A 19,265-nucleotide genomic window follows, 5' to 3' on the forward strand; every position below is an offset into this window, starting at 1 on the left:
ATTAAAAACTAAAAAATATTTCAAACATCTCTTACAGAAAGTGTTATTTTCTGTTAATATACAAAGAGGTTATACAAATCAATAGAAGATTAAAAAGAACCTCTATAGAAAAAGTGAAAAATATTTAATAGCCAATTCACAGAAAAAGAAATATAAATGGCTAGGAAAATGTTTAAATGTTTTTTAATCTAACTCATAATTTAAAAATGCAAATCAAAATAATGATAGAATATCATTTTCACTTTTCAGATTAGAAAAAAATGTTAAAACTCAGTTTTGGTCAGGCTGTGGGAAAGCAGGAATTCTCATACACTGTTGTTAGAAGTATATTTTAGAATAATGTTTATGAGGGAAAATTTTTAATAGCTATAAACATTTTAATTATACAAATATTCTAGGAAATTATATTATGTATACTAAAATGAGTACAAAATATATTTAGAAGGTTGTTTATTGCAACATTTTTTGAATAGAAAAGAAATTGGAAATAACCAAATGTCCATAAATTAGGCAGTGGTTAAATACATGTTGTTATATCTATAAAATGGAAATATTAGGCAGCTATTAAAAGATGATATAGCATAATACACTATAGTATAAATACCATAAAATCTCTGAGATATGGTATTAAGAAAACAAAACAAAACACAAAGAAAACTTGAAGGGTATGATTCGCTCTTCATTTTTATTTTGTTTCTCCCTCTCGGTTTTTAAAATGGAGGTATATTGGTAAATTTCTGTACACAAATATACTTGGAACTGTTTATCTCTGGTAATAGCACTATAAGTTGGTGAAGAAATACTTTTCATTTTATATCCTTGAGTACCATTTTATTTTCAAAATTTTTTTACCATGTGCATGCATTTTTAAGATAAAAACAGCAAAAACAATTGTTCAGTGTAGTGATAAATGGTGAAAAGTACTCTATAAGGAAGTAGAGTACCCCATCACCGGATCTTTCACTCTGTACTTGGCTCCACCTATTCATTGTTTCCCTTTCCTCCTCTGTAAAATAACTGAATTACAGTAGAAAGATAGTATGTAATTATCTTATAATTCTACAGGTTATACTTTTATGTCTTAAGAATCGAGTATAGAATAGTGGAAAAATAGGTTTGAGATTTCAGTCTCTACTTTGAGCATCTATGGCTACTACAATTAACAAATGTATTGGTACTTTGTAGACAGACTGTCGTCATGTCTTTATGATGACAGAGAACAATGTATAATGCTGAAAATTTTGACAAGCTGAATAAACTAAATATACTCACTATACAAGTAGTGCTTCTGGGTCTCAACAGGTCTCAAGGTGTTGAAACATGCCAAACAAGACTGATCAGAAACGTATTTCTTATATACTTTACTGCCAACTACTAACCTTGGCCCAGGTGTTTAGTTGAATTTATCCTTGATCTATGCTCTCAAATACACAACTTGAGTAGAACAAAATGTCAAAATAGTTTATAATTTCAGGTATATATTGCCATATGTGCTCTTTAAAAGTTTGTGATATTCTATAACATTATAGTGCACTCTCACAAGTTAGAAGAAGTGTTCTGTATCTTTTTAATTTGTGGTATTTGAAGCTTCAGTATGATAATGATCTTCTTCCATTGTGATTTAATATTCTTGTCATTTGGATCATTGTTTTTAAAAGCAAAACCTCTCAAAAATAAAAACAAAACCTCTCAGTCATGGTTTGGATGACAAATAATATGCTCACTTAAGTTACACAGTGGAGGGGCGCCTGGGTGGCTCAGTCGTTAAGCATCTGCCTTCGGTTCAGGTCATGATTCTAGGGTCCTGGGATCGAGCCCTACATCAGGCTCCCTGCTCCGCGGGAAGCCTGCTTCTCCCTCTCCCACCCCACCCCCCCCGCTTGTGTTCCCTCTCTCACTATGTCTCTCTCTGTCAAATAAATAAATAAAATATTTTAAAAAAAAGTTACACAGTGGAAATTTTGCACTGTGTTTTCTCTGAGAAAGTAGTTCTTTCTTCCATTCCTGGTTTCCATGACTGTGATAAGAACAGAACCATGATTCAATGGTAAAACTGATAACAATGTTGTGTTATTAATCACATCAATAGTTTGGTTTATAAATTGGAATGAAGGTAAAGCCTATCAAAAATTATATTGAGATTTTTTTTTTAGTTTCTCTAGTGAAAAAAATGAAGCCCTCTCATCTAAAAACTTAATGATTTCTGAAAATGTTATTTGCCTCCATTTTTCAAATGCCCACAGCAAAGGTCTACTTCCTTGTGCATTTTTTCATATAGTATCAGCCTGGGTCATGGTAATGCTGTCATCTGTTACAGCAGCAAGCAATGGGAAAATAATAGTGCCGTGAGTGCAATGTTGATTACACACATTAAACTCAGGAAAATTCAATCAAATCTCATCAATTTCAATAATTTACCACCACACGTCCTTGTCTAGTTAGAGATAAACAATTTAATTTTGAATGAAGCATTTGGAGAAATTTCTACTTCAGAATGAAAGTAAAGATGAACAGATTTCCTATGCTCACATATGGAAAGTTAACTACATATTCCTAAAAAGTTCTGTGCTTAATCTTGGCCTGCTATGAAACTAATACTTAAAAAAAAATTAAATCTAAAGATACTCAATTCGACCTTCCATTTTCATTTATAGCCTGGATACACGATAGAAGAGGAAAGGGGTGATATTACTCCTGGAAAAAAGTATTTGCCAAAGGAGAAATGATAGTTCAAGAATTCCTGTAGCTCCTCTACCAATTCCTGGCACCTGAGCCAGCAATGGAATCGACAAGGACAGCTAAGAGTAGCAATGAATCTAATCCCTCTGTGGCCAAACTAACTTTGACTTTCACAAACAACAAGTTTGTTTAATTTTAGGGAGATATAGTTGACCATCTTTAGTCCATTTCTGAATGCTTATTATTGCTTGCTATCAGGATAAAGAAGAGCATCAACTGGTTGTCCCTGAAGCGGACCTCCTAATTATACATTGTTAGTAGCTAACAGTGAGGGCATGCATCCCCTTGCCCCTCTGCTCTAATACATATACACCTTGGGACCACAATCCTGAGAAACCTGTAAGAATATAGAGATCAAATTTAGATTAATTTAGTTCTGGTATTATTTCCTCAGAAAGCTCACCCATGACCACTTACCACCCCCCATTCTCTATCCTATTTTGTTGTTGTACTTCTTGAATAGCACACACCACTTTCTAAGCATTCTTATTTATGTATGTGTGAATTTGTTTATGGTCTCCTCCCATACACACACACACTACCACCCCACAGCCATTTTAACTTCATGGGGTACAGGATCAGGGTCTTCTTGTTCAGAGCTCTATCTCTGGTGCCTAGAACTAGGTCTGACTTTCTCTGTGGTGTTAGAGTGATCCATACCAGAGAGAAATCTGCAATTTAGCAGAAGGAGACTTTCTTCTCTTTGGTTCTTAGAGAAACAGGAACAACACCAACTAGATGAGTTAATTCAATTAATGTATTTTGGGTGCTAATCACAGTTTTGTAAATCACAATCACATTTTCACATTTATCTATATCACTATTTCAGAGATTATTTGATTTTCATTTTCATTTCTATTTAATCCTTTTTCTGGTAAGGAAGTCTAATACTTATTTCTAAATTTTTCTATCCCATGAGCATACTATTATGTGCACCATAATTATGTGCACCATACATTATGTGCACCAGAACAGAAGTGTACTATAAGAGCTGCAACTTAAAAGAATTGTCCAATAGATAAGACTAGTCATAATTCATATAATTATGAATTTGTATTTCATATAATTCATATAATCACTCTACTGATAGATATATTTTTAAAATTCAAGTTGTTGGTTTATTGAGTATTCTTAAAGAAAACACACCTGTAATATCCCATAATCATGAGGTGGAAAGGACCAACAAATCCTTCCAATTCTATTCCAATTCTTTTAGGAATGGCTCTATTTTGCTCCTTCTGTCAACCCTTACCTTAATAGTAGTCTACTCTTTATGGGAAACAAAAAACACTTTCAACAACTTGAGAATCAACTTGGAAGAAGTACAAAAAATGGAGGTGTTTCAGTTGGTCAGAGCAGAGCTTAAATTCTATCTCGGTCACTAACTGGCTACATAAAGTTTGAAATTGACCTTTCTGAGCTGATCACTGCTTTTTCAATCTGGTCCAGGATACTCGTGAGTTCCAGTTATCGCTTAATGGATGTGTATTTCTATAGATAGCCAGATTCATAATTCTCTAATAAAAACCTTGCCTATGATAAATATAGAGAGATAAGTTTAGCTATCTCATGGTTTCAACAGCTAAAATCTAGCACAATGTCTTTGTCACTCTACAACACTAAATTTCAGGTGCATACTTGGCTTACAGAATCTGGAGACCATTATGAAAAAATTTTCTATAACTAATGATTTAGTTTATAAGTAACGTTATTTTTAAGTTCTATGTACTTCATGAGATATTTGGTACTTCAGCACACATGGCTTCACAAAAAAGCTGAATGATACCGAAGTCAGTTTTGAATTTTGCACTGACTGTAACCCTGTTAAATACCTATTCTGTGCCTCAAGTTTAGCATTTATAATAAAGAGAAGTTTCAGTAGTTTAAAAGAATATGTAAGAGAATGACTCATGATTCAATTAAATCCATAAAAAATACTAAGGTGCTAAGGCAACAAGTATTCTATAAATGCTGAACAGATAAACTGTGTCAACTACAGAGGGGAGAAAGGATTAATATGTGAATTTGTAAATAAGCCTTCCATAGATATTTACTACAGAAAAATAAAGTTACTCTCTCTAGTAGGTTGAACAGTGTCCCTCACAATTTCATGTCTACCTGGGTCCTCAGAATATGATATTACTAAGAAATGAGGCCTTTGCAGATGTAACTTGTTAAGCCCCTTGAGATGAAATCACCTTGGATTTAAGGTGAGCCCTAAATCCAATGACTGATGTCCTTATAAGAAAAGGAGAAAACAGAGAGGCATAGACAGAGGAAATGGCCATGTAAAGGTGGAGGCAGAGTTTGAGGTTATACTGCCAAAAGCTAAGGGACCCCTGGGGCCACCAGAAACTCTAAGAGGCAAGAAAGAATCTTACCTAGAGCCTTCAAAGGGATTGTGGCCATTCTGGACCTTGCTTTTGGACTTCTGATCTCTAGAATTATGAGAGAATAAATTTGTTTTAAGCCACCCAGTTTGTGGCAATTTGTCATAGCCGTCCTAAGAAACTAATACATTCTCTCTGTACTCCAATAAAGTGGAAGCTGATACAGCAGTTTCATAAGTGTAAATGGTGATGTCAAAGTCTCGAACTGATAGGAACATACAAGTATAAGGAAAGAACAAAGAGAAAAATTAGTGGGAGTTTGCAATGATGATTGCTAGTAGTAGTAAGTCAACTTTAAAAGGAATATACTGCCCTCTATTTGGAGTTGTTCCCTCTTAAATCCTATAGATAGATGTTATCCTAAAGTAATGTAACTTCTTCTAATCCCATACTTTCAAGAAAGTCAGACTGGTCTAAACAGGTATTGGTCATTTTTTTAAGAAAATGATGAGATTTTAAATACATAAATAAATATTAAAAAAGAAAATTATGACATTTATTTTTTTTAGAATCCCAGTTGAAATACTGACATGAATAAATAATAAATATTTTATGATGGTACATGATCAGTAGCAAAGGTATTCTTAAAATCACTTAAGTGAACGTAATTTAAGAGTGCAGGGCTTGAACTCACGACCCTAAAATCAAGACCTGAGCTGAGATCAAGAGTCAACCGCTTAACCTACTAAGCCACCCAGGTGCCCCAAGAAAACATAATTTAAATAAGCCAACAAATTAAAGATTATTTCTGTTGTTGAAGAACTGGATTCATAAGGTAAATAAACTCATTTTTGATTAATGGAAATTTAGGTATGACATTTTGATTAATGGAAATTTAGGTATGACAAATACACAGGGGAAAAAAATAAATATTCTTTTGGCCTAGGGTATATCTTATCCTGACATTGGCAAAGATACTAGTAAGTATGCATTGCTTTGCTTGAGGCATCAGACCAGCATGATTAAAAATTGTTTGTCTCCTAATACCCAAAATTAACCATTTTTAAAGTAATACTGAACTCAGCTATCTAATTTGCTACATAAATTTAAGACATTATGAAAGCAACATTTTTAGGTAATTTTCAGTTCACCTATTTTTTCTGTATACAGCATTATGTTTCTATACTTACTTAAATCTCAAAATTCAAAATACCCTAATTCACTTATACATATTTTTTTATTTTATTATGTTGTGTTAATCATTAGTTTTTGATGTAGTGTTCCATGATTCATTGTTTGCGTATAACACCCAGTGCTCCATTCAATATGTGCCCTCTTTAATACCCATCACCAGGCTAACCCATCCCCCAACCCCCTCCCCTCTAGAACCCTCAGTTTGTTTCTCAGAGTCCATGGTCTCTCATGGTTCATCTCCCCCTCCGATTCCACCCCCCTTCATTTTTCCCTTCCTACTATCTTCTTCTTTTTTTTAACATATAATGTATTATTTGTTTCAGAGGTACAGGTCTATGATTCAACAGTCTGACACAATTCATGGCACTCAACATAGCACATAACCTCCCCAATGTCCATCACCCAGCCACCCCATCCCTCCCACCCCCCATCACTTATATTTTTTATTTTTAAAAAGTTATGACCTATAGTATAATTCTATTTTGATCTTCTTAACAAAAATTGAGAATAGCAAATAGTGTGAAAGGTTCAAATACTTTAAAGAAAATATATTTTGAGAGATAAAAGATCTATTCACATATTTTACCCCAAATACACAGAAATGCATATATTTAAAAAATTAGAAATTATTTTCAAAAATTCCCTTAAAGACCCTCAAAATCATAAGGATGGTACATGTAGATATCCATCATTAAACGTTATATGTTCAAAGGAGGAAATAATGAAGGAATATCCTTCTAGGAAAGTGCAAACATCAATTATTGTTTTTCTCTTTTTTTAACCTAAGAAATGTGCAGTAACTGACTATTACTAAATGAAATTGTTTCTGTAGTTAATATATTTTAGTTAGCCAACCTTCTAATCAATCTTAGAGCCACCAAATATTCAAAAGGTGTAAATAAATGGTTCTAATAACTCAGAGATGAGTCTATTTATACTCGAACTGTTTTTAGAGACATTGGTCTCCTAACAGTTTATAAGCTCAGCAAGATATAGATAATTAAGGTATTTATACAATCGGGTAGAAAGTGAATACAGTTATGTCAATAGCTAGAACAATTTCCATTGAATGAATGAATAAATAAATAAATCAAACACAAAAAACCAATGTTTAAAATGGGTCAATATAAAAAATTTTAAAAATTTAAAAATAAAACAGATCTACATAAAAGTTACTTTAAATATATAAATTATTAATAGCAAATAATTATATTTCAAAAGAAAGAGAACTGGTATTGAGGATCAAATGATTCAACAATAAATATTAGTAAGGAGTAGGTTATGGAGTGTTTATTGAATTCTTGCTTCTTTTTTAGTTATGCTCAATTCATAGTGCACAATAAAACTATGAGATAGAGCAAATAATAAAAATGGTAGGGAAAGAAGGATCTATACAGTAACCATGCTAAACACTTTAGGACATGGTTTCAGGGTATAATTATAATAATGAGGATAAAGGAAAAGAAAGAAGAGCAGGAGGAAGGGCAGAAGAGGAAGGAGAAGGGCTAACTATTTTTAAAGTACTTCAGTATACTGTCATCTCTAATATACAGATGAGCAAACTGAGCCTAAAAGTACATGAGGGCCTGCCCAATATCTCACAGCCAACAAGGTGTAGTGCAGAAACTTAAATCCAGATCTTCTATTTCTTTTTTTAAAATATTTTATTTATTTAGAGTACACGCTTGTGAGTGGGGGAGGAACAGAGGAGGTGGGAGAGAGATGGGAAAAGAATCTCAAGCAGACTCTGCACTGAGTTTGGAGCCCAACCCGGGCTTGATCCCATGACCCCAAGATCAAGACCTGAGCTGAAACCTTGAGTAGAACTCTCAACCAACTGAGCCACCCAGATGTCCCCCAGATCTCCCCCAAGATCTTCTATTTCTAAACCTCATATTCCTTCCACTATAATGTATTGTCTCTTTGTTCCCTGAAATGAGAAATATGTAGCAAAATTCTTAAATCCTTTGGTTAAAATAAAAATCTCACTCAAAAATAAAAAATTAAAAAATTAAAATCTCCCAAATTACTGTTGGGAGTACCACAGTATTTATAAAAATAAAAATCAGGTTTTAAAAAGTTGTTGTTATATAAATTTATAGAGAGCAAAGTCCTCTTTGAATCACCCTCAATTTTAAATATAGGATATTGGCAGTGAGAAGGTGTTCCCCAAACCATTAGTGAATTATATACTATGAAGGGAAAAAATAAGAACCTATAGAAATGTAGGAAAGCATAGTTCAGATAGGGGGAGTCAATGAAGTTCTCCCCAAGAAGGTATTTTATAATAAATAATAATATAATACTTCATGGAATTTGTAGTATAGCAGAGAAGAAAAATGTTCAACTAATAATTACATAACCACTTATATATTTATAACTGAGGACTAGTCATTATCCTTGATAATCCACACAATTCCATACTTAATTCATTTGTTTATATGACTCCTCAGCCTGAAAATGATCTCCTTTCACCTTTCAAATGTCTTCTGTCCTATGTTTCATGTTATTTCAAGCCTAGTTCAAGTCCCATTTCTTACTTGCAGCTCACTGAGCACTCTATCTCCATGGAATATCTTTAGTACTTAATGACTTATTCAGCAATAGCAAATGGGTTTCATTTTACATCCAACTTCCATCAATTGGTAATGGTTGTCTAAAGTTTTGTCTTCAGGAAGAGTCTTTGATCAAGTTCTGGTTTAGTAGCAGAGAGAACCATGATGGATTGGTGATGTCCTTCATGGGCACTGAAGGGGAGTAGGACATCAGGTCCAAGGCATTCATTTGACAGGAGTGCTGATATTTTCACTTTTACAGCATTCATTTGACACCAAATCCAGGGTCTACAGCATGCATTTAATACTGAGAGTGGCTTATTTTATTTTTATTTTATTTTATTTGTATTTATTTATATCACGCCTGTTCAAGAATACCATAAGATTCCTACAGTCAAGGACCATATATAACTCTTTATGTTCATAGCGTCTAGGCATGTCTTGCAAAGTAGGCAGCTGCTGACGATAATGAAATGACTTTTTTTGGAATTCACTCTTATTACTATTATTCATAAACTCAATTTGTCTCGGCTTCTCTCAAAAGATTATGAATGCTGAAACCATGTCAGAAAGAACTCTGTAACATAAACTATAAACTTTAAGAAATACACTTTGTCATCTCCAGGTTCAAATGAAACATTAGGAAATTGGTAATATTTGAAGGTTAAATATATGTCTATCAAATAATTTAGTGGGATGAAGAGAAGATAAAGTAAATACACATTTTTAAGTGGATTTAAATTGTTTTTAAAAATTCCAAATCTGTGTCTTTTAAAATATATTTTATATATTTAGTATGTCCTAGAATTTTTATCCTTTTTTAGTAGACTGCATCTTCCTGCACATAATAAGTGTTGAAGAAATCCATATCGATTAGTTTAGAGTTACATTAGAGAAATAGTTCCATTTTACATTTCCCCCTGCTAAGCAAATGTATTTATCATATTCCATAACAGCTCACAGTTTGTTATACATTAACTGCTCATTCTCTGTGCCAGTAAGACTGTGCTGGAACAGCAAATGAATTTGGTGCGTTCATTTAAATGATTCTGCAAACCACAGGCTACCCAGTTGTCTAATGATAAGAGAGCCCCAAAGCCACCTGATCTCCATTATACTCCCTTATGTTTTTGGACTAGCATGGTCAGTACTGTCAGGATCCCAATACCGAGAAGAGTGAGAAGGAAAAGTAGACCTCAGACATAATGATGAAAGGGGGCTTTATTAATTCAGGCACCAATGATGATGTGGCTAGATTGGAAGGAGAATGGAAGATAGGGTCTGAAGTGTTTTATCTGCTCCAAGACCAATGCTGGTTTTGGCACTTCTCTCACTCTAGTGAGTTGCAAAAAAACAAGCAGGTGCTAGCAATCTGAGAGACCACATGCCAGCTACAGCTGCTTCAAACTGATTCAATTACATCTGCCTGAATAGTCCCAGGACATCAAACCAGTTGAAGAGATCCATAGGTTGCAAGGATACCTAGTCTGTCCTGAGACAACCACCTGCAAATCTCCAGGTTTGGATATGAATGATCATTCTATCCCCAGGCATAAGAAAAAAGACGGGGCGGGGGGGGATGGGGAATGCGATTTTAATTCACTTTAAAATTAAAAATTGGTTGGAGCCAGCACAAAAGGCCTCTTGTAATTTTCATGTTTAAAATCTGACAGTAGCTGAGGTCTTAAGGATACCTTGAAACAGCCTGATTTTGTGAGAACATTTCCCAAATCATTGGGTACAGCACATTTACAGAACATGCTCTTGGGATCCGGACTTCGCTCCAAACCTTGTTTGTACAAAAAGGGGCCAAGCAGCTGGGAAATTCTGGAGTGGAGTGTGTCCTCATTAGTTCCCATCTGCCACCAGAACTCAGCTCATGGCAAGTTTGGCTAAGTCCTGGTGTACTCAGGTCCAAATGTGGGTCAGTTTTAATTACACTATACAGAATTCAGTGTGCAGTTTTTAAATCCTTATTATACAGCACAGAGGAATGGGCAGCTCTCCAGCTAATCAATTTTTTAAAAGTACATATATAAAATTTTTAAACCAGGGTAGACAGACAGTGGGTGGAAAAAAAATCTTATAAATGAGTACAAGGGTTACTTAAGAGAATTATTAGTGAAATTGGGTCATGAGCAAGTTCTGTTTTAAAACTTCAAAGTCAGAAACAAACTGTTCCATTGGTAAGATAGGAAACAAATAAGGTACACAATGCCCCCTTGCTCTTTAGTTTGAATAAGTAACAAGGCTGCAGCCAGTTTATAGTAAACACCTACAGGGGCACTAGCTTTCACGGAAGCAGAGATACTTCCTATTCTGTCATTCTTCACACCTTGTCCCTTTCAGTGTTTATCACTCATGGCAGGGACTGTAGAAAAGGAAAAAAAATCATAAACTACCTGTTAAGAGTGAAAAACAAAGGAGCGTCTGGGTGGCTCAGTCGGTTAAGCGGCTGCCTTTGGCTCAGGTCATGATCCCAGGGTCCTGGGTCAAGCCCCACATGGGGCTCCCTGCTCAGCAGAGAGCCTGCTTCTCCCTCTCCCTCTGCCTGCTGCTCTGCCTACTTGTGCGCTCTCTCTCTGTGTCAAATAAATAAATAAAATCTTTAAAAAATTTTTTAAAAAAAGAGTGAAAAACAAAGATGAGGGAAAGAGAGAGAAAGGAGAGCAGAGTGCACGTGTGCTGAGTAGCAGACCCTGGGCATGACTTGGCTCTCAGCGCCATCCACACCAACTGGGGCCAGAATCAACCCATGCAGTCTATGTTCAGAATCCATCCTGTCCAAAAGCTTCATCAGGTGCAGGAGAGCTAAAACACTAAGCCTTCAAAGACAACTATCAGCAAAAAATCCAGGAGTGAAGATATAGGCAGTCAATGCTGGGCATTTAACAATAGCACAATGCACCATTTTTGATGGATAAAATGTCCTTTGGCACAAGCCCTAATGATGACCCCCCCTGCCCAAAAAAAGAACCTTGAATGAATGCTTGAAGTATTTTGAGGGCTTTTGACCGAGTTGTTATAAAGCTCATCCATCAAAAATGCAGTATGGAATTCTATGGGTTCAAATATTAGCAATTCAACATGTACTAGCTGTGTGATCTTGGACATATTCCTTCTTCTCTCTGAGTTTAAGTTTTCCCACCTGTAAAATGGGGAATAACATCCACCTAATAGAACGTTGTAAGGATTATCAATAATACAGATAAAACATCTGGAATACAAAAGTCACTCAATAAATGTTAACTATTAACCTAAGTGTTATGAGTTAAGTTGAGCCCTCCCCTCAAAAAAAAAAAAAAATGTTCGAGTCCTAACCAAAGTAAAATGGGTCCCACAAAATGGGACCTTATTTGGAGATAGGGTTTTTACAGAAGTAATCAAGTTAAAATAAGATAATTAGAGAGGGCCCTAATCCAATATGACTAGTGTCCTTATAAAAAAGGGAAATTTGGACACACAGATAAGCATGAAGAGATGAGAATGTGAAAAGACACAGAGAGAAGACAGCCATCTCTAAGTGTATAAGAGAGAAGCCTGGAACAGATCCTTCCCTCCCAGCCCTCAGAAGGAACTGGCCCTGCCAAAACACTGATATTGAACTTCTGGACTGTGAGAACCAAATTTCTCTTGTTTAAGCTGCCTAGTTTGTGATGTAGCCTAGCAAACTAATACCCAACTAATTAAAAATTTCATTAATCATCAATGTTTACCTTGACTCATCATGGTCAAAGCTGTACACCTGACATCAGGCAAGACAACTTTATGAACTCTGCTGAGTAATAGTCTATTCCATATATTATCTAGTGCTTTTTCCTTCTTTTCTGATTGTTGTTCAGACAGATACTGCTACAACATAAACAGGATGGCAGGAAAAAACTGGTTTACTATAATTAAGATCACCTAGTTTCTATTAAAGATAATTAAGGGAAAATCATACACACAAATTCATAATCCACTTTCCTACTATTGAGGGAGTTTGCATAGGAGAGTATCAGGACATTTTACCACACCAAAGCCTTTCTCAAGAAGGGAATCAAGAAAAAAAGACTTATACAGCCATTTACTCATTGCCAACTATGCACCCCAAATCTGAGGCTGCTTAGATTGTGACAACCTTCCCAACAGAACCACCTAGTTCACTAGGATGCATAAGAGTATATGGTTTAATTGGGGAGGATGTGTTCTTCATTGTTTGCAAGACATTGGTTTTAAGGATATCTGACTTTCAAAAGAGGGGTGATAGTTGTCTGGGAGTTGTATCAAAGCCCTTCCATTGAAAGGTACATTTCCATAATCACAGACATTGAAGTGGATGTAATTATCCTCATCTTAAATTTTTCTTTAAATAGCCCCAGCCTTCTACAGACATACAGCATGTGGACTTAGAAATGGTGAGTCTAGGGGTGCCTGGGTAACTCAGTTGGTTAAGAGACCTAATCTTCGTTTCAGCTCAAGTCATGATCTCATAGGTCGTGAGATCAAGCCCCATGTTGGGCTCTGCGGTCAGGGGTAGTCTGCCTGGGATTCTCACCCTCTACCCCTCCCCTTAACTTGTGCCTGCTCTCTCTCTCTCTCTGTCTCAAATAAATAAATAAATAAATAAATAAAATCTTTAAAAGAAAAAAAGGGGGGGAGAAAATTAGTATGTAGGGAATACAGGGGTGCTTGGGTGGCTCAGTCATTAAGCGTCTGCCTTCGGCTCAGGTCATGATCCCAGGGTTTGGGGATCAAGCCCCACATTGGGCTCCCTGCTCCGCGGGAAGCCTGCTTCTCCCTCTCCCACTCCCCCTGCTTGTGTTCCCTCTCTCTCTGTGTCTCTCTGTCAGAAAATAAATAAAATCTTTAAAAAAAAAATACGTAGGGAATACTAATGAATGTTGTACACCAAATAAAGCATTTTGTATACCTAATCTACTTTAATCCTCACATCTATCATTTAAAAAATAGGTGCTCTTATCACCACATTTTAGACAAAAATGAGGTTTAGTAAGGTTAGGCAACCTTGGTCAGGTCACATAGCTACTGCAGTGCAGAACTGGGATTTCAATGCAGGCCATTTGGACTCCAAAGCTCCTAAATTCAAACTCAGGCAAGAGATTTACAATCCAGATATCCTAAAAGGTATCTGCAATTCAGACTCCTTTAAAGCATCTGAAGTCACATAGACAGTAGATGTCTTGCTAAATCTGACTCAGTTTATTCTCCTTAAGAAGAAATCAGTTATTTACAAACACAAACTTCAATCAACTTAGATAAAATTAATCCCATTATAAGAATATCTGAAGGTCTTTCAGTACAGTAATAGCTTTTTTATGATTAGTATTCCAGCAACTTGACATAGTCCATTTAATTCTTGGAGATAAGCAATCAACTCTCAAATCTCTAGTAGGAAGGTATTCTACATGAGGTATCACACTAGACCAAGAATCAAGAGCTCCAGGTTCAAATTCTGCATCTCTCACCTACTAGACTGTATAACACTCACAAGTGCATGAACTTTTCTGAGCTTATTTCCTCACCATGGATACAACAATGATGTTAGATAGATGACCATTAAGGTCCCTTCAAGTTCTAACACTATATGACATTTAGAATCTCTTCTAAAGTATAAGAAGCAGAGGTACCATTGGATAAAACCTCTAAGACAATCTATGTGACAATGCCCAGGCCAGGATCTCTGCTCTCAGGCAATGAGATGATCTTTCTTCGGCATCTAAGTTATAGCAGTGGTGCTAGTAATAGAAATAATAGTAGTATAGCTAAGATTTATTGAGCAACACCAAACTAAGAATTTTACATGTACTGTCTGACACAACAATAGATGAGGTAGACATTATTATTTTTCCAATTTTCCAAAGAAGTAACAAAGGAACAGAAAGATTAGGTAAGTTGATTGGGTCTATACTCATAATAAGTGGTGAAACCAAAAAGAGTTCTATTGACATATCTTTGTTTCCTGTACTACTCTGTGTGTTCTCTGAGGACAGGAACTTTGCTTTATTCATTTAGCTTAACACTGTGTCTGGCAAATAGTAGGCCTCCATTTACTGTGTAGAATAAAAAGAAAGAAAATAGGAAGGGAGGGTGGAGGGGAAGAAAGGGGAAAAAGAAATTATATTTAGACATGCTATGTTCTTAATAAATGTTAATTTCCTTCCTTTATTTCTTTAACCCTGAAGTCACAGAAAAATCTACAATTATGCCCAGGCATCCTGGGGCTTGGCAATTTCTCCTTCCTGGGGATTCTATACTATACTTTTTGGTACAAGTCAGTGAAACGGCTACTATTATCTGGTTTAGTATTCTAGCCAACTGATGTTCTTGCCTCATCTCTTAATTTCTAATGTTGAGACTAACAGAGGAATGTAGTTTATTCTACTACACTAAGGTTCTGGGGAAAAAAGAATGCCCTTGATACTAGCCTCTCACCCACTGGTATAAAATAAGGTGAAAGAAAAACTGTTCCCAGAAGAAAGGTACTTCCAGGCCTAAAGGTACCCATGAATAACATTAACTAGTGGTATCAAATTTGAGAACCCTGAACAAAATGTTTTGATGCACTAGACACTGGCCCATTCTGCAGCCTCTGCCATTGTCATGCGATTGCCTCATGTAGCACAAAACGGATCTCTAGAGGGGCCTATCCAAAGCAGGTCTTAACTACCCTATTTTGACTTTACCTCTACTTGGCTTCATCTCTACTTATTTACAGTTAGAATTTAGTGAATAAAAGAAACCATAATTATAAACATGTATACAGTAAACACAGGGCCCATTATTTATGTTTAGCAAAAACAGTTACAGATCTTATCTGACACGAAGAAAGTTAACATACATTTCATTTTTGTGTTTTCAGTGAGGTAGAGATTGGGAAAGACAGGGGCGGGTGGGTGACAGAAAGATGGAGAGGGAGAGATGGAGAGAAAGTGATTGCTCAGGAAACAATGGCATTGATCATGTTAACACAGAAGATTTGTTTATTCCTATGCTGCAAGGTATTTCTAAAGTGAGAAGGAACTTAGTCATTGAATATCTCAGCATTGTGTGAAAAATAGGCATAAAGACTTTTCTCATAGTCAGCAAAAATAAATATAAAGCATATTGCAAATAGTGTTATGTAAATTCTTGATTATAATGAGGATCAATTCTTACATATTCATTTCTCATTTTAAGGACAGAATTTATCAGTAGTCTCATCTCTGTCTAATCAGCAGTATGAGAACTAAAGGAAGTCCAAAGACCCCTCCAGAATATATAACAAGTAACAAATTTCTAAGACTTTCTATTCCTCTATTTCTAATACAACTCCAGACATGTTTTATTCATATATGCATTCATTCAACATTCACTGACCACCTACTCTGTATAAAGCATTGTATTAAAAGGCTGTGGATAGTCCTCTACTTATCTCAGTACCTGTGTTTCCTACTCCCAAAGAGGTTAAGTTCATATTACGGTGATTAAAAAACAAAACAAAAAAACAGCTTAAATGGAACAATAAAAAGAAAAGATACACCAGCTCTAAGATTTTTGTTACCAAATACTAATGGCAACTTCTTAGCCTTTTATTAATATAGCATTGTTAAGGAAAATAACGCAAGTTATTTGAATAAGTTTTCAATATCAGGAATTTGGGACTACCAAATACATTATTTACTTAAATACTTTTTATATTAAGTTGCCACTTTTTATATTGCACTTAAAGAACTTGATCTAATTAGTATAAGCTATAGTCTCTAATAGCTTGTCTACACTAAAAATGTAAATATTTATCAGAAAATAGGTAGAGCTATTAACATCTAAAACATATACACTTAGGAAAAAATACCAGGTGAGAAGGATTTGGCAAAAGTAAAGGTTAATATTCCAGCCTTAAAATCCACATCCGGATTTTAGACCCTTTTCTAGGACTACCATTAAGTAAGTTTTACTTTTTTTTCCTCTCTCACTTCCACCCAACTGCAACAGACACATGCACAAATCAAGAAATCATCTTACAATATACACTTAAATGTTCTGAATATGCCCCATGTGTCCACTAATAGCCAAATGCTTTCAAATCTGTTCAGCTAAATGGATCAATAACTACATCCAGTCTCACATAGTGGGGTTGCCAACATGGTGAAACTGAGCCAAACACAAAATGTCTCTACCAGGACAAAAATTATTATCCACCCAGTAATCTAGAGAGATCTACTTTCCCCAGGTATCCTTTAGAGAAGTTAACATGCACATTATCTAGGGCAGTCAACAGCTATTAAAAAAAAAAAAATAGTTGAGGCTCAGGACGAAGGATTTAGAGAAAATAGTGAGTTTTATAATAAGCCAGGTAATAGTTCAAGGTCTACATCAAATAAGAATCTTCCAAACTCAGAGTACACAAAATACGTAACAGCTAGAGCAAACTGCTAACAAGCTTCTCTGTGCGCTCCCTCATATGACACAGCTGTAAGAAACAATTGAGCAGGTGCAACCAAGCTTTTGAGAATTCCTCCCTGTTGCCCAGGAACCACAACACTGCACGGTTGAGATTTTAAACAGGTGCAAACATTTTTTTTTCCATTCCTCTAGTGCTTGAGACAGTGCAGCAGACCAGTATATCTGCAACCACTCCTTACCTAAAACCACCACAGAAAATAAACTCCAAAGTGACAAAAAAAAAAGGTTGAAAATAAAACAATAATGTCAAAAACAGTGGTTTTGCAATAGTCTCTGACCCCATATCAGCAGTCGCTTTAATAATACAGTTCCATAAAACACTCTCTAATCTCTTCACCAGATGAATGCTTTGTAATTAAAATTATTCTGCCTCATCAAATCTTAGAAATGTTTATTTGATTCTTACAATAGAGTGAAATGCAAGGTATGTATAAAATGCACTCTCCTTTGAAGCTGTCAATATTTATAAGTACTCAAAAATTAACATTTTCACATTATGAAATCTGTAAGCAATTTTAATACACAAAACTAGTAACTTGTCAGTTAATACACAGATTTACATAACTATAGGTAATTCATATACATACCTGTGCAGCTATGGGGCACAGACAGACATGCAATTTATCAGGCACTCTACAATGCAAAACAAATATATAAGTAAAAATTAATTTTCTAAGTGGAGTCAGTATTTATGCTGAGGCAGTTTCTGCAGAGAAGTAGAAAAGACTGCAGTCCTTAAAGAGGTGAATAATTTTATATCTATATTTTCCCCAGCGGATATTTCAGACCACCCCAAATTCATATGTGTGAATCAACACACACAAGGAGTCCCTTAGCAGTGTTATCAAAAACAAGTACCAGCAAGGGACTAAGACTCACCATGGCCCCTAAAATGAAAACAGTTTCACTGGAGGATGAAGCAAACACTTAAAAATGATTTTTTTTTTTTTTGGTATTCTTCCAAAACTATTGCCTTCCTAAAACAAAATGACTGCTACTCTCTAAAACGAAACCACTCAGATTCATCTGCACTCAGTTTGGATAGAACACTGGTGAGGAAGAAAGGTGCTTTTGTAGAGCAGTCCACAAACGTGCATAAATAAATAAATAAAAGTAAACTTTGAACGTTCATTAACTTTAGGTTACAACAGCAAACAGAAATGAGATTGTTTCGCTACAAGAGGGAACGCTAAAGTCACACCAGATATAATGCCTCAACCTGGCACACTTCGAGAAAACTGCCGGTGAAGTTGGTATCAATACAGAAGACAACATAAATCCAGCTCAAAGTACGCAGAGTTTACAATTAGATCTGAAACATATTTGTGTGTAGGTGGAAACTGCATTGCAACATGTGGTCTCTGGACTACTTGGACCCTTAAAAATATTCCATAATTCTTTCTGAAAGCAAACTGAAGTGTTTAATTTATACACTTCTAAGCATAGTTAATGAAGGTAACATATTAAAGTCAGTAGGTCTACACACTTGCTTAAAAGTGTGTAGAGGAAATAATTTTTTTTTAATGGTGATTCAGTGAAACACCATCTTCATACACTTCTGACAGGACTGAATTGCTAAAAAATTTCTGGGACACTATTGGGTAGTATGTATCAAGAACTTAAAGTTCAAAATTTTTACTCAGTAACTTTAGTTCTAGGAATCTATCTTATATGACTGAAAACCATAAATCTACAAAAGAAAAACGTTTATGATAGCAAAAAACTAAAAGCAAACTAAATGTCCAACAGTGGAAAAAGTAATTAAATAAAGCATAGCACATCCATGTAAAGGAATGTTTTGCAACAATCCAAAAGGTAACTTGTGGTACTATAATGTTATATAAACATATAGGGTACCAACTGCATGGACATAATGAAATTGTGTAGAGGAGGAAAAAACAGAAAGAACATACAAAAATATTAAGAATGATTATATCTTAGATAGATACAGATAATTTTAATTTTTGCTTTTTTACTTTTGCATATAGTCTCTATAATAAAT

At 35.2% G+C, this 19,265-nt stretch overlaps 1 protein-coding gene across 15 annotated transcripts in view; it reads right to left on the reverse strand.

Annotated features, from left to right (window-relative positions):
* The window catches only part of ZBTB20 (zinc finger and BTB domain containing 20), an 800,060-nt gene that overhangs the window by 577,420 nt on the left and 203,375 nt on the right, over nucleotides 1–19,265 (reverse strand). For 3 of the 15 annotated variants that reach the window (XM_078066345.1, XM_078066325.1, XM_078066329.1), the window contains one exon: nucleotides 17,851–17,896. The exons of the other annotated variants lie outside the window; for them this stretch is intronic. The gene's annotated coding sequence lies outside the window, so the exon portion shown is untranslated. The remainder of the gene's footprint in view (nucleotides 1–17,850; nucleotides 17,897–19,265) is intronic. 15 annotated transcript variants of the gene reach the window in all.

Source organism: Halichoerus grypus, chromosome 1, assembly GCF_964656455.1.
Source record: "Halichoerus grypus chromosome 1, mHalGry1.hap1.1, whole genome shotgun sequence".
Taxonomy (NCBI): Eukaryota; Metazoa; Chordata; class Mammalia; order Carnivora; family Phocidae; genus Halichoerus; species Halichoerus grypus.